The sequence below is a fragment of the Plecotus auritus genome (assembly GCF_963455305.1).
Source record: "Plecotus auritus genome assembly, chromosome: 9".
Taxonomy (NCBI): domain Eukaryota; kingdom Metazoa; phylum Chordata; class Mammalia; order Chiroptera; family Vespertilionidae; genus Plecotus; species Plecotus auritus.
Genome location: NC_137783.1, coordinates 88,820,583 through 88,835,151, shown reverse-complemented (window position 1 = coordinate 88,835,151; position 14,569 = coordinate 88,820,583).

The following is a 14,569-nucleotide window of genomic DNA, read 5'->3' as shown; positions in this document are numbered from 1 at the left end:
TCTGATCTATGTGGATTCAAACCTACAGGACAGCTTAGATAGCTGGTTACTGGAAAAAAGAATTGATGATAAATTTAGAAAAACAATATAAGCCCTTGAAACATGAAAGCCATTTTACTCTAATCTCCTCTTAAAATATTGGGTATGTTCTTTTGGTTTTTTGTTTTTTTCTGAAACAGGGACTAAACCAAACTGTAAACAGCACTCTTTTAAAAGGCCATTTTAATTTATGAAAGAAAATATAAATATATTCAATTCCACAAATCAAAAGACTATTAGGAACAAAGCTAACAGTACAGGAGGAATAAAGATATAGTAGAAACCAAATGAATTAGAAGACCAAAGAATAATCAAATAAATCCTTAAGTGCCAAAGAGGTTAATTACAAATATCAAAATAACATTTATAAATTTTCAGCTAGTACAGATATAAAAATGATAACATGAAAAACTATATATACAAATTATTATTTCCTCTAATATATATAAATAATTTATATATATTATAGCTCAATAACAAAAGACTGTCTCCTTCATGGAAATGTCTAACCACAGTTCTCTCCTCTTATGAAGGGAGAGAAGCAATATGTTAAATTTCAACACAGCAGATTAATGGTAGTCTCTTCCTTGCTATACATTGTTCCATTGAAAGAATATATGGCAACTGAGTTATCTACTCATTTTTGTGAGTCACTTTGGTTTTGCCAGTGTTGGACTACCACGAAGAGCACTACTCTGAGCATTATTGCTATGACTTCTGCCGTACCTCTTTTACACACTTGTTTTATGACTAATCCTAGGAGAGAATTTCATGCACCACTGAGTATGCATATGTATGCACATGCATTCTTAGGTTTGTAGTTTAATTCCTTCCAGTAATTATAGGAAATTATTGACAATTATCTCCTTAAATACATATTCTACTCCATTCTCTCTCACTTCAGAAACTCCAATTACACATGTTAAATTGCTCAATATTATTCAACACTCTTGCAAGCCCCTTTCAAATTAGTTGAGAAATATGACAGTGCAAATACAGCAACTTTATTGCTGACAAAGGTAATTAAAGATTTTGAATCTTGAAGGGTATAGACAAAAGAATATGCTAACATTCCTTAGTCTGGACCCACCCAGATTAATCAGGTCCGAATAAACGTGTGTTTTTTCACAGGGGCAGAGCTTGCATGATTAAGATTTCTAATTACAAGGAAAACAAACCATAATGTACTATCCCTGAAAAGAGGCAGTTACAAAAGGTACTGAAACCCTCTGATCATATGTTTTATTCATATTCTGTATCGGAAAGAGCAAGGAGTATAGTCAGGCTAGGAGTGGTTCTCAAATGTGGCCCCTGGACTACTGGAATCGGAATCACCTTAGGAATACACACTGAAGTTTAGCTATACTAGTAGATTATCACTCCTACCTGAATACTGAAACTTTGAAAAATTAACAATTTCCAGGCCACCCCATACCAATGCAATCGCAATGTCTTGGGATCCGGTCCTGAACATTGTGTGGGTGCCTGTGAGTTTACGTGTGTGTTTTCAATAGCTTCACAGATGACTCTCTCATTCAGTCAGTACTGGGAACCAATTCTAGTAGAAGTCCCTTCTTTTTATTTTATTTTTTTTTAATTCTTAATTGTTGAAAGTATTACATATGTCTTTTTTTCCCCCCTTTGACCTCTCCCCGGCTGTTCCCACCCCCCAGCACATGCCCTCACCTCCCTAGTGTCTGTGTCCATTGGTTATGCTTATATGCATGCATACAAATCCTTTGGATACAAGTCCTTTGGTTGCTCTCTTACCACACATCCCACCCCGCCCCCGTCATCCACCCTCCCCTGACTTACCTCTGAGGTTTGACAGTCTGTTCGATGCTTCTATGTCTCTGTATTTATTTTTGTTCATTAGTTTATGTTGTTCTTATATTCCACAAATGAGTGAGATCATGTGATATTTATCTTTCTCCAACTAGCTGATTTCACTTAGCATAATGCTCTCCCTGACGCAGTGATCCCACTTCTAGGAATATATCCAAAGAAATCAGAAACACCAATCAGAAAGAATATATGCACCCTTATGTTCATAGCAGCACAATTTACAATAGCTAAGACTTGGAAACAGCCTAAGTGCCCATCAGCAGATGAGTGGATTAAAAACAAAAGTGGTACATCTACACAATGGAATACTACACTGCTGTAAAAAGAAGTTCCTTCTAATGTAAACATGAAATCAAGAGGAGGATAGCTGCCCCAAACAAAATTATGAATTCATTGATAATCTTAGTATACAGAAAGTTTTTCTAAAAACTAGCATGAAATTAATCTTAAAATCCAGAATTTTTTTTTTTAATTTTGACTATCTCAATCCTATGATTTAATTTTCTAATAATACTGGTATATATTGAAAAGAAAAAAGATGGTATTCTTATGTATGTGTAGAAAATCAACAGAATATATAACAAATTGAACTAAAGTAAACAGAGTGCAAGATATAACATCAACATGAAATAAAACCTATTCCTAAATGCTGATAACAAAGAAGATAGAAAGTTAAAATTAAAAAAATAAATAAAATTTATAATAACATCATAAAGCATAAATAGGTAGTAATAAATCTAACAAAAGACCGTTAATACTTACAAAATATTATTGAGAAAAATTAAAGACTTTAATGGACAGATATATTATTTACAACATAATCTACATTAATATTTCAGCATTCTTCATTGGAACATCTATCTATATAAAAGCCCAGTGTCCCTTACAGTGGAACGACCAGAACGACCAGTTGCTATGATGTGCACTGACCCCCAGGGGGCATACGCTCAACACAGGAGCTGCCCCCTGGTGGTCATTGCACTCCCACAGCAGAAGCGCCACTCAGCCAGAAGCCAGGCTCAAGGCTGGTGAGCGCAGCAGCAGTGGCAGGATCCTCTCCCGCCTTTATGGCAGCACTAGGGAGCACCAAGCCAAGGGGTTAAGGAGCGAACAGGTGGGCGGTTAGGAGCAAAGGGTCCTGGATTGCGAGAAGGCACAGGCCAGGTTGAGGGACATCCCTGCCCCTGCACGAATTTCGTGCATCGGGCCTGTAGTCCTATATAATAAAAGCCTAATATGCAAATTGACTGAACAGCAGAATGACTGGTTGCTATGAGGCGTACTGGTCACCAGGGGGCAGACGCTTAACGCAGGTACTGCCCCCTGGTGGTCAGTGCACATCATAGCGACTGGTCAAACAGTCAATCGAACAGTCAGACACTTAGCACATTAGGCTTTTATTATATAGGATTCTATGCTTACTCATACATTTGCAAATGCATAAAATATATCTCCTTAGTATGACAATGTGCTTCAAAGTATGTGAGATCAAACACATTAATTTTTAAAAACAGCCCTGCCTGGAGTGGCTCAATTGGTTGGGCATTGTCACATGCACCAACAGGTTGCCAGTTCTATTCCTGGTCAGGGCACATGCCCTGGTTGCAGGCTTGATGCCCTAATGGGGGTGTGTGGGAAGCAGCCAATTGATATTTCATTGTCACATCAATGTTTCTTTGTCTCTCTCCCTCTCCCTTCATCTCTCTAAAAATCAATAAAATATTTTTAAATGTTTACACAGCTGGAATGAAGTATAATTTGCACATCATACAACATATCCATTTTAAGTATCTATCCTAATATATAAAAACCCAGGGTCCGTAACATCCAAAACAACCCAAGTCTCGACCTACTGGAAGTCAGTGCTGGGTTGCCTTGGCGACCCTACACTGACTGCCACTGTGGGAGCCCCTACTCAGGACTGACTGCCGAGGGGCTGCGGATCAGGCCCGAAGAGAGGTCTGGAGAGAGAAGCAGGGTCTGATCTTTAGCCTCTGTGGCAGCTGTTGATCACCACTTACCTCTCTCTTTCGCTCCAGTCCTGGCCAGCAGCCGCACCTGTCTTTCTCTAGGGCCTCCACTAGGGCTGCTGATCAGCCCTGCCTCTCTGATCAGGCCTGTTGATAGGCTCTGAGACACTGACTGGCATAGAAACCGACCAATCAGAACCAAATCTGGGTCAATTGTGAGGAGCCAATGGCTGCCTAGGAGGTGGAGCTTTTGACGCTGACTGGTATAGAAATCGACCAATCAGAACCAAATCTGGGTGAACTGTGAGGAGCCAAAGGCTGCCTAGGAGGCGGAGCTTTTGACGCTGACTGGCATAAAAACCAACCAAGCAGAACCAAATCTGGGTGAACTGCGAAGACAGAACCTAAGGTGGGGGCTGAGGAGGGGATTTAAGGGCAACAGCTGTTTGATATAAGGTGTAAGAAAGTGGTTCAATTTTTTAATGACTGGTTTGGCAGTATAGTGCATATGGCTGGCTATCAGTCCAGATATAGGGATTACGTATTTTTGTCTGCCAAGAGCATCATCTCTTGCTGAAAAAGGCTCCCCCCCCCAATTAAGCAATCCTATCCTATATAATATATCGATATTACTAAAAGGGTAATATGCTAATTAGACCAGGTCGACCAACCATCTTCCAGATGTCCAACTTCCTTCTGGACAAAGCCATGATAGTGGGGCCCGAGGTAGAGGCCATTAGGGGCAATCAGGCCGGCAGGGGAGGGCAATTGGGGGTGAGATCAGGCCAGCAGGGAAGGGCAGTTGGGGGCAAGATCAGGCCAGTAGGGATGGGAAGTTAGGGGTGATCAGGCAGGCAGAGGCAGTTAGGGGTGATCAGGCCAGCAGGGGAGAACAGTTAGAGGCGAGATCAGGTTGGCAGGGGAGGGCCATTGGGGGTGAGATCAGGCCAGCAGGGGAGGACAGTGGAGGAAACCAGGCCAGCAGGGGAGAGCTGTTGGGGGCAAGATCAGGCCGGCAGGGGAGGGCATTTGGGTGCAACCTAGCTGGCAGGCCAGGGCAGTAGGGGGTGAGATCAGGCCAGCAGGGGAGAGAAGTTGGGGGCGAGATAAGGCCGGCAGGGGAGGGCAGTTAGGGGTGATCAGGCAATCAGGCAGAGTCAGTTAGGTGCAATCAGGCAGGCAGGCAGGTGAGCGGTTAGGAGCTAGCGGTCCCAGATTGTGAGACGGATGTCCGACCGTTGGTTCAGGCCCAATCCCAAGGGGTCCTCAATTGGAGAGGGTGCAGGCTGGGCTGAGGGAACCCCCCATGCATGAATTTCATGCACTGTGCCACTAGTGTATATATAAAACCCTAATATGCAAATAGACTGAACGGTGGAACAACCTAACAACCGGTCACTATGACGTGCACTGACCACCAGGGGGCATGCGTGGAACATGGCGGGCACCGGCCGTGGCGGGATGGTGGAGCAGGTGAGTAGGGGCACCAGACCAAGGCAGGGCGCTGGTCGCTGTCATTGGGGCGAGTTTTTGGTGGTTACTGAAAATTCTTTGCTCCTGCACACCATGGTCCTGCTGGGTGCTTGCACCTGCTGCCACACCGGCCCCGCTTGCACCCACAGCCAGCGCTGGAGCCGCCACTCGCACCCGCTGCCGACGCCCAGTGCCGGCCCCAATCGCTTGCGCCATCAGCGGGTGTGAGTGGCGACTGCCAGCCCCAATTTCCCCTCAGGGCTTCTCCACCTCTCTCTGCTCCTGAGGGGCAATTGGGGCTGCAGCCACTGCTCGCAGCCACTGATGGTGCCGGCCCCACTCACACCCGCTGCTGGCACCAGCCCCAATCACTCTGCACCGTCAGCGGGTGTGAGCTGGGTTGGCACTGTCAGCACGTGGGAGCGGTGGTGGCAGGAGCGGGGCTGTCAGCAGATAGGGGACCAGGGACTGCAGCAGGAGGGGCCAGGTGGGGGTGCGGAGGATGGGCCAAGAACCTCCCCTGTGCCCACTGAAGTCTTGTGGCCCACAGTTCTTTTCAAGGTGCATGAATTCGTGCACTTTGCCCCTAGTACAATTATAAATATCACCATAGTCAATTTTAGAGATTTTTTATCACCACAAAATAGAAAGCCCATCCCATTAGCTATTAACACCTTTATTATATCCTTCCTTTTGCTTGTTGTAGGTTTAGTTTGGTCTTCTTTTTCCATTTTTGTAATTTGGAAAGTTAGGTTATTGATTTCAGATTTTTCTTTTTCACTAATAAAGGTATTTACTGATATGAATGTCACTCCAAACACTGTTATAGCTGCACCCCATACATTTAGTTATATTGTGTCTTCATTTTTATTAAGCTCAAAATATTTTCTAATGTCCTTTTTGTTTTCTCATTTCACCCATTGGTTATTTATAACTACGTTGTTTAATTTCCCTATATTTGTGAGTTTACCGCATTTCTTTTTGCTATTGATTTCCAAATTAATTTCTCTCTGGTCAGAGAACATATTCTATATTTTTCCATCTTTTTAAATTAATTGAGGTTTGTTTTGTGGTCTAGGGAAGCAATTTTCAACCAGTGTGCCGAGCACACTATTAGTCAGGGGCAATGACCTCGTTTACCTTAGATTATCAAATAAAAAATGGCAACAGCCAACACAAGAGCTGTCTGATGTGAATGAGTCAATATTATACCTATTATTTTTGTCAGGTAGGCAAAACATTATATTTTTTGGTGTGCCACAGAATTTTAGTAATTAGTTCATGTGTGCCATGAAATGAAAAAAGTTGGAAATCACTGGTGTAAGGTATCATCTATACTGAAGAATATTTCACTTAAGAAAAATGTATCTCCTATGCTAGTGGGTTTAGAATTCTATTGATGTGTGTCAGTTCTAAGTGGCTTATAACATTGGTCAAGTGTTCTCTTCTCTGTGTGTGTTTTTTTTCTAAGTTATTGCATCTATTATTGGAAATGGGGTTATTTAGGTATCTTTATTTTTAAATTATCATTTTTTCCTTCATTTCTTCCAGTTTGTGCTTCCTGGATTTTGGTGGTAACTTCTTAGGTGCATATATCTTTTGAATTGCTATCTGTTGTTCAGATTTCCCTCTTTCTCTTCATAAATGTCCTTCTTTATCTCTAGTAATATTTTTGTATTAAATTCACTTTTATCTGACACTAATATAGTTCCTCCAGTTTTTTTGTGGTTTTTATTTTCATAATATATCTTTGTTTCCATTCATTCACTTTTAATCTGTTTGTATTTTTTAATCTAAAGTGTATCTTCTATTGACACCATACTGTGTCTTATTACTTTATCCAGTTTGATAATATCTGCCTCTTAATTGAATTGTTTAATATATTACATTTATCATTAGCTACATTAAATTTATAAGCCTGACTGATGAAATTCATGGAATCTACTGTGTAGGACATCTAGGGATAGCCTTTACAAAATGAAGCATTATCCCACCAAATACTTACAATACTAGGTGGCCCTCTAAAGGAAATATAGACTGCTTTTATTTTTTATGGTCTAAATAAGGGCTCAACATTTTTTTCTAGGAGAGAGAGAATATTTAAAATTTGTTGGCTATATCCTCTGACAGTACTATTCAACTCTCATTGTAATGTGTAATCAGCCATAGACAAAAAATAAAACTTTATTAACAAGAACAGATGGCCCAACCATGGTTCAAGTGAGCTATGAACCCTATTCAACCTAATTTACTATCTAATCGTTGATGCTTTCCAGAATATGAAATGGATTTGAAGCTGGTCCAAGATGCCCTTTTGACTTTAATACCCAATAGATTCATTCGTGCAATAAGTGTTTCTGCATGTGTGGATATTGTATGAAGTCTCTGACAAGCCTCAATAATATAAGCCAGAGTATAATAATCAAGAAATTTGAAATTGAAATCAAGCTATATTCTACAACTAACTCTCTCTGTGTGTCTCTTTTTATAATAGCGCCTAAATAAATAAACCACGAGGAACCAAATAACCATGTGCACTGAACTGCTCATGCTGAACTGGCAATAAAAAGACTCACCAACCCATTCAATTGGTTATGTGCATCATAATCATCCCTAGTATTTATTGATTATGTGGAAATGTGTGCGTGTGCATTTCCTGAGCAAATTTAGAAGGCATAATAAACTGCATGAGCAGGTGATTGACTCACAATTTCAAATATCTAATCCTCCTGAAGTATAGTGTATGCACATACATAGATTTATGGAAAATCCTCTTTATGGCGAAAGCATTAAAAAATATTGATTTTGCTTTTCCTATGATTAAGTGGCATATTATAGACTTAAGATTTCTCCTGAATGGCAGTGCAGAAGGAAAACTGTACCAGTGGGAAAGACTTAGTACAATATATCTCATCGCCCAGTTCCTGGATGGGAAAAGAGCCAGTGGTATGAATTAACACGGACTTATAAACAATGGCTGAACATTGACAATGTAATGGATATGGGAATGGTTCTTCTATAATATTCAATTTTAGAACAAAACGTATAAAATAATTTTAGACAAAATTTAAGGAAAAACAATAGACAACAGAAAACATAGAGAGGTTTTATATTTGAGAAAGGAAAACACATGATATGCGCAATATATCAATTTCATCTTTATGCTTAGGGCACTTTAGGGACCACTGCACAGAGAGAAGGAGCCCAAACAGAGAGCAGTGGCTACAGTGAGCAAAGGAAATAGACAACTGACGTAATGGCAATGGACATGCGGGAATTTCAAGGAAGGGAACTGAGAGTGGCATGAAGTAGGAGATCCAGAAATCTGTATAGGATTACTTTGACTTTTTGGGCAAATAATAAACTCTAAGTGACCAGACAGCACTACACAGGATCTGGCAGAGAGCACATATGTGGTACTATGAGCTCAACACAAAAGCCACTGGTGGAACAGTTTTTAGAAATAATGGAGTTCTACCAACCAGAAACAAAGACAATACAAAACAAAAAAACCCCACAATTTTGTTAAACATTCCACCAGGTATTCAGTTGAGGTGCTTGAAAGGCTATCCCTTCGGAGTATGGTTATCCTCCTCATGGAGGCAGGGCTATCTCAGCCTGCTCTAACAAATCTGGAAGCCACACCACAACAGTATCAAGATGAACCACCTGCCCTAATTGGTTTGTCTCAGTGGATAGAGCGTCGGCCTGCAGACTGAAGGGTCCCAGGTTTGATCCCGGTCAATGGCATGTACCTTGGTTGCGGGCACATCCCCAGTAGGAGGTGTGCAGGAGGCAGCTGATCAATATTTCTAACTCTCTATCTCTCTCCCCTTCCTCTCTGTAAAAAAATCAATAAAGTATATTTTTTTAAAAAGATGATCCACCTATAAATAAACTGCCCATCAAAACAAACTCAACACTTTTTAATGTAACACAAATAAAGCTTTGAACAATGGAGCATCCACAATGTCATACATACAATCAGATATAATATATGAAAAAGCAGGAAAAAATAGTCAATTAGCAGTAGAAAAGAAAAATGAGGCCAGGAGAGGGGGAAATGAGGGGTTGTTGAACTTGTATAAAATTTTAGTTATGCAGGATGAATTAGTTCTAGAAAACTGTTGTACAGCAAGTGCCAATAGTCAACAGTACTGCTCTTAAAAATTAATTAGGAGGGCAGTTCTCATGTGAAGTGTTCTTACCAAAGCAAAATCCACAAAGGGACACAGGAAACTTTTGGAGGTGATGTTATATCTATTATTTCATGGCGATGGTTTCACAGGTATATGCATATGTTCATACTTACCAAATCATATACATTATATACATGCAGTTTTTTGTATTCAATATGTTAAGGAAAAGAAAAATTTAATAGAAGTAGAGCAAGAATTACATCTGTTGAAACTAGAAGACAATTACTTCAAAATGTTATGAAGAGGTATGTCTGAAACCCAAGGAATTCTCTGAGGCTCTTCTTAATGCTTCTATATTCAAAGGTAAACTAAAGGAATATCATAGCATTCCAATATAAGCAGGACCACTAAGATTCAGATCCTTTTAGTATGAAGTTTAAATTCAACCTACCCGATAAATATTCCTAGCCAATTTAGGTGTTGGCTAAGGGCAAAGAACACATGGAATAATTAATATGACAAGAAAATATAAATATGGTACATGCATATTTTTCCTCATTATGATATTAACCACTTTTTTCTCCTTTACACTTTACTATTCTATTTAAATAAGATTAGTTTTGATTAACATATACAGATGGGATTAGGACTAAATAGGAAAAGTAATTATCAACCAGAAATAGATATAGTGAATGAACTTTGTGTTTCTTTTTCTAAGGGAAATGCCAAGAACACTTTCATTTCCAAATCAGCTACAGTGAAGTACAGTTTACATACAATAAAATACACCAAGTTTATGAATACAATTTGATGAGTTTTCATGTATGTACACAGTGTGCAGTAAGCACCACCATAATCAATGTATGAAATACTTTTACCATAGCAAAAGTTCCGTTTAAAACTGTATAGAACAGAAGCATACTAAATCCCATACACAGGGTAGCAAAGAGTGGGAATGTTTTCCAGCTTGTTTTATTTTTTCTCCAAATGATGATCTGTTCTTACGTACAAAATAAAACTTTCATTCTAAAGTTGTAAGAATGTCTAAAATTCCTTTCCCACTCCTTTGCTTATTTGTAACTTTTACTTTTTAAAATATTTTATTTTTAATTTAGGTATAGTTGGCATATGATATTACATTAGTTTCGGGTATACTATATAAAGATTTGACATTTGTATACCTTACAATGTAATTGCCACACTAAGTCTAGTAATTATCTCTCACCAAGCAAACTTATTAGAATATTATTGACTATATTCCCCTACACCCTTTTCACCCATTTCCTACCCAATTTTACAGTGTTTAAGTATTTTTTATTTCAAAATATATGATGGCAAATGATGTTCTATTTACCAACATTTTGCAAGTTTAGTTTACAACTTTAACTAATATTAAATGATCAATATTTCCTCAATTTAATGATTACTTTTTTATCATGTCTATTGACAATACTGCAGATGAAATAGTTTTTAAGGTTTTACTTCAAAATAAAACCACTTTGCTTCTCTGGTGTGGTTCAGTGGTTGAGCATCAACCCATGAACCAGGTGGTCACAGTTTGATTCCTAGTCAGGGCACATGCCTGGGTTGCAGGCTCCATCCCCATTAGGGGGTGTGCAGGAGGCAGCCAATTAATGATTCTCTCTCATCATTGATGATTCTGTCCCTCTCTCACTCTACCTTAATATTCATACCTCTCTCTGAAATAAAAAACATATTTAAAAAATAAAATAAAGTCACTTTAGTTGATAATGATCTTAAGGACTGGGATACATTTAAATTAATTATACTAACTCTAATATTACATTGTTTTTACGTACTTCTTTTACTATTATTTTATATATTCTTTACATTAATCTAATAAATTGAACATAATATCCATGCTTCTATACATTAGTTAAACTAAGGCTCATAGATAGTTTGTAATTTGAACAAAGCCTATTATATGGCAGAGGCAGCTCTCAACAGCTGGTCTTATTCTAAATATGATTCTACTCTACTAGGATGCCTCCATTTACATGTCATTAGTTGTTAATAATCATATTAATAAAAATATTGATTCTTTTGTTGATCGTGTATAAGCCCCAAGACATCCTTGATATAGCATCAGTATTTTTGATAACTTGACATGCAAAATAATTTCAAATCACACCCAGCATATCACTATTTTTAAAGTATCACTGAAGATTTTTTTTTGGGGGGGGGGGGTCAGAAGAAGTGCATATGATTTCATTTAAAATCTATCATTATGTATATTTTCTTTCCCAAAGGTCCTCTACTCCCTGACCCTGGGTTTTTCTTTTTCTTTGTCCAGTTTTTGGCCCTACTCCTTTGTTCCTTCTGCTCTCTTTATTACTTAGCAATCTAGCTTCCATCTGCCTTGTCAAACCTCAAGTCCAATGCACTAAATATGCCCAGAAGATTCCCTTAAAACTTTCTGGGATTTAAACATATTCTAAACAACACTCTATACTGATTAAAAGGAATATTCATACCAGCTTCTATGAATATAAAAATACCCCACATACAAGTAGATTTTGGAAAACTAATAAACACCGCTGGTTCTTTTGGAAATTCATGATGGAAGCACTTACTTGCCTAAAGGGCACCTTTACTGGTCCTCACCTTGTGGTGTCTTTTGAGTAGTAGCAACAGGCATCATTTAACATTACTATTATCTATCACTGTGTAAGATTACCAAAAACCTGAGCAGCTTAAAACAACACATTTATCATCTCATGATTTCTTTGGGTCAGGAATTTGAGCACAGATTAGCTATGTCCTTTGCTTAAGTTTTATTAAACTACTAGAGGTCCGATGCATGAAATTTGTGCAAGAGTAGGCCTTCCTTCCCTCTGATGCCGGCACCAGCTTCTCTCTAGCACCTGGGACCCAGGCTTCCCTCTGGCTGCTGGCAGGCACCTGGGACCTGGGCTTCCCTCCCAGCCCCAGCTTTGTCCGGAAGGTCATCCAGAAGGAAGTCCGGAAGGACATCAGGTCTAATTAGCATATTATGCCTTTATTATTATAGATAATCTACATGCATATTAGCTGGCACTATGGTTTCATCTGAGGTTTGACTGCGAGAGGACCTGCTTCTGAGACCATATGGCTATTAGCAGAATTAAGTATTTTATGGGGTCTTGGCTGAACTGCCCTAAATTTATAACTCTTGTGTCTGTTTGCTTTCTCAAAACTAGCAAGGGAGAGTTTCATCTAGCAAGATAGATATTACAGTCTATGTAATATAATTGCATATATCCATCACCTTTACCATATTTTATTCATCATCAATAAATCCCAGCTTCAGTTAAAGGAAGAGAACCATACAAGGACATGAATACCAGGAGGCTGGGATTGCCAGAAACCACCATAGAGTTTGTTGGCCACAGTTGCTCATGTATTGAGTGCTTCTAATAAGCAAATGTATTCCCATAAAGATTTACCTCATGGTTTTGATGCATTTTACTTCTTAAAAGAGGTAATTTGTACCCAACATTAAAAATAAATAGCAGCAATGTGTGGCATGCTTTGAAAAATTAAAAGAACAAATTTAAGCAAGAATTTCAGAAAGCAAATGAGAACAGTTTTAAAGTGGAAATGGAGTCTCTGTTCTCCTACCCAAATCTAACTGGATTTACAAATATCAGCATCATGGATTCAGAAATGAAAAATACTAAATATATGTATTAATTTTTATCATTACACTACCAAATCACCACAAATTCAGCAGTTTAATTCTTTTTTTTTTTTAATATATTTTATTGATATTTTACAGAGAGGAAGGGAGAGGGATAGAGAGCTAGAAACATCGATGAGAGAGAGACATCGATCAGCTGCCTCCTGCACACCCCCCACTGGGGATGTGCCCCCAACCCAGGTACATGCCCTTGACCGGAATCGAACCCGGGACCCCTCAGTCCGCAGGCCGACGCTCTATCCACTGAGCCAAACCGGTTTCGGCAAATTCAGCAGTTTAAAACCATGGTCACCTATCATCTCACAGCGTGTAGCTCAGAACTCCATGTGTAGCATAGCTCAGCTGGTTCTCTGTCCAGGTTTCCCAAGGTGGAAATCAGGGTATCAGCAGGACTGTGCTCATTTGGGAGGCTCTGAGGATGAAACCCCTTCTGAGCTCATTCTGGTTGTTGGCCTAATTCAGTTCCTTATGGTTGTAAGACTGTGGTTTCCATTTCTTGACTGTAAGCTAAGGCTGAGTCTCAGCTTCCAGAAGCTACACAGTTTCTTGGTTCATGTTCAAAGCTGGAAACAGCAAGTCAAGTCCTTTACATTCTTCAACTCTAAGCTCTCCATCTGCCTCATTCCTCTTCTGCTTTGAGTCAGGTAAAGCTTTTGGATTTTAAGGGCTCAGGTTACTAGATTGGTCCTTCCAGGATAACATCCCTATTTTTAAGGTCTACAACCATAATCACATCTATAAAATACCTACTCAAAGGTTGTGGGGATTAGGGCATGAGCATCTTTGTTGGGCCATCTTTTTGTCTATCACAATAAACTATAAAATGACATTAAAGTCATAATGAGATTTCTTTTGTTGTAAACATAAAAGAGAATGTTTTATTAGTTTGCTATCTGAGAGCACTGCATAAACTACATGGCAGATATATAAGAACTTTTAAGAGCTTTTAGCTGTAATCTATTTTATTCAAGAAAATACAATTTCTCCAGAAGACTGTTTCATTGTAAGTAATCTCAGTGACAACATTATTTTTATGGCAGAGAAATATGAGCTGACTATTAAGCATTTTGGCATCTCTATGAAATCTTTGAGCAATTCTTGGAGATAGGAGAAAAAAATTGAGGAGGTCAAAATTTTTTCATGCAAAATAATCTATTATCTTAGTAACACTGGAATAGTCCATATTTCACAAAAGCAAAGGAATTTAGAGGTGTTTGTTTGCTTTTGGTGGTTTTGTTTTATCTGAGTTCTCAAAGGCATCAAAGAACCAATATATTTTGTATGTTTATATTTGGTGGACTCTTAAGTATGTGCAGCAACAGTATGCCAATTCAGGGTGAGATTCATAGAACAAAGTTAAGCACTCACTGACCCTGAGAAAGATTTCAACTAAAACAGCAATA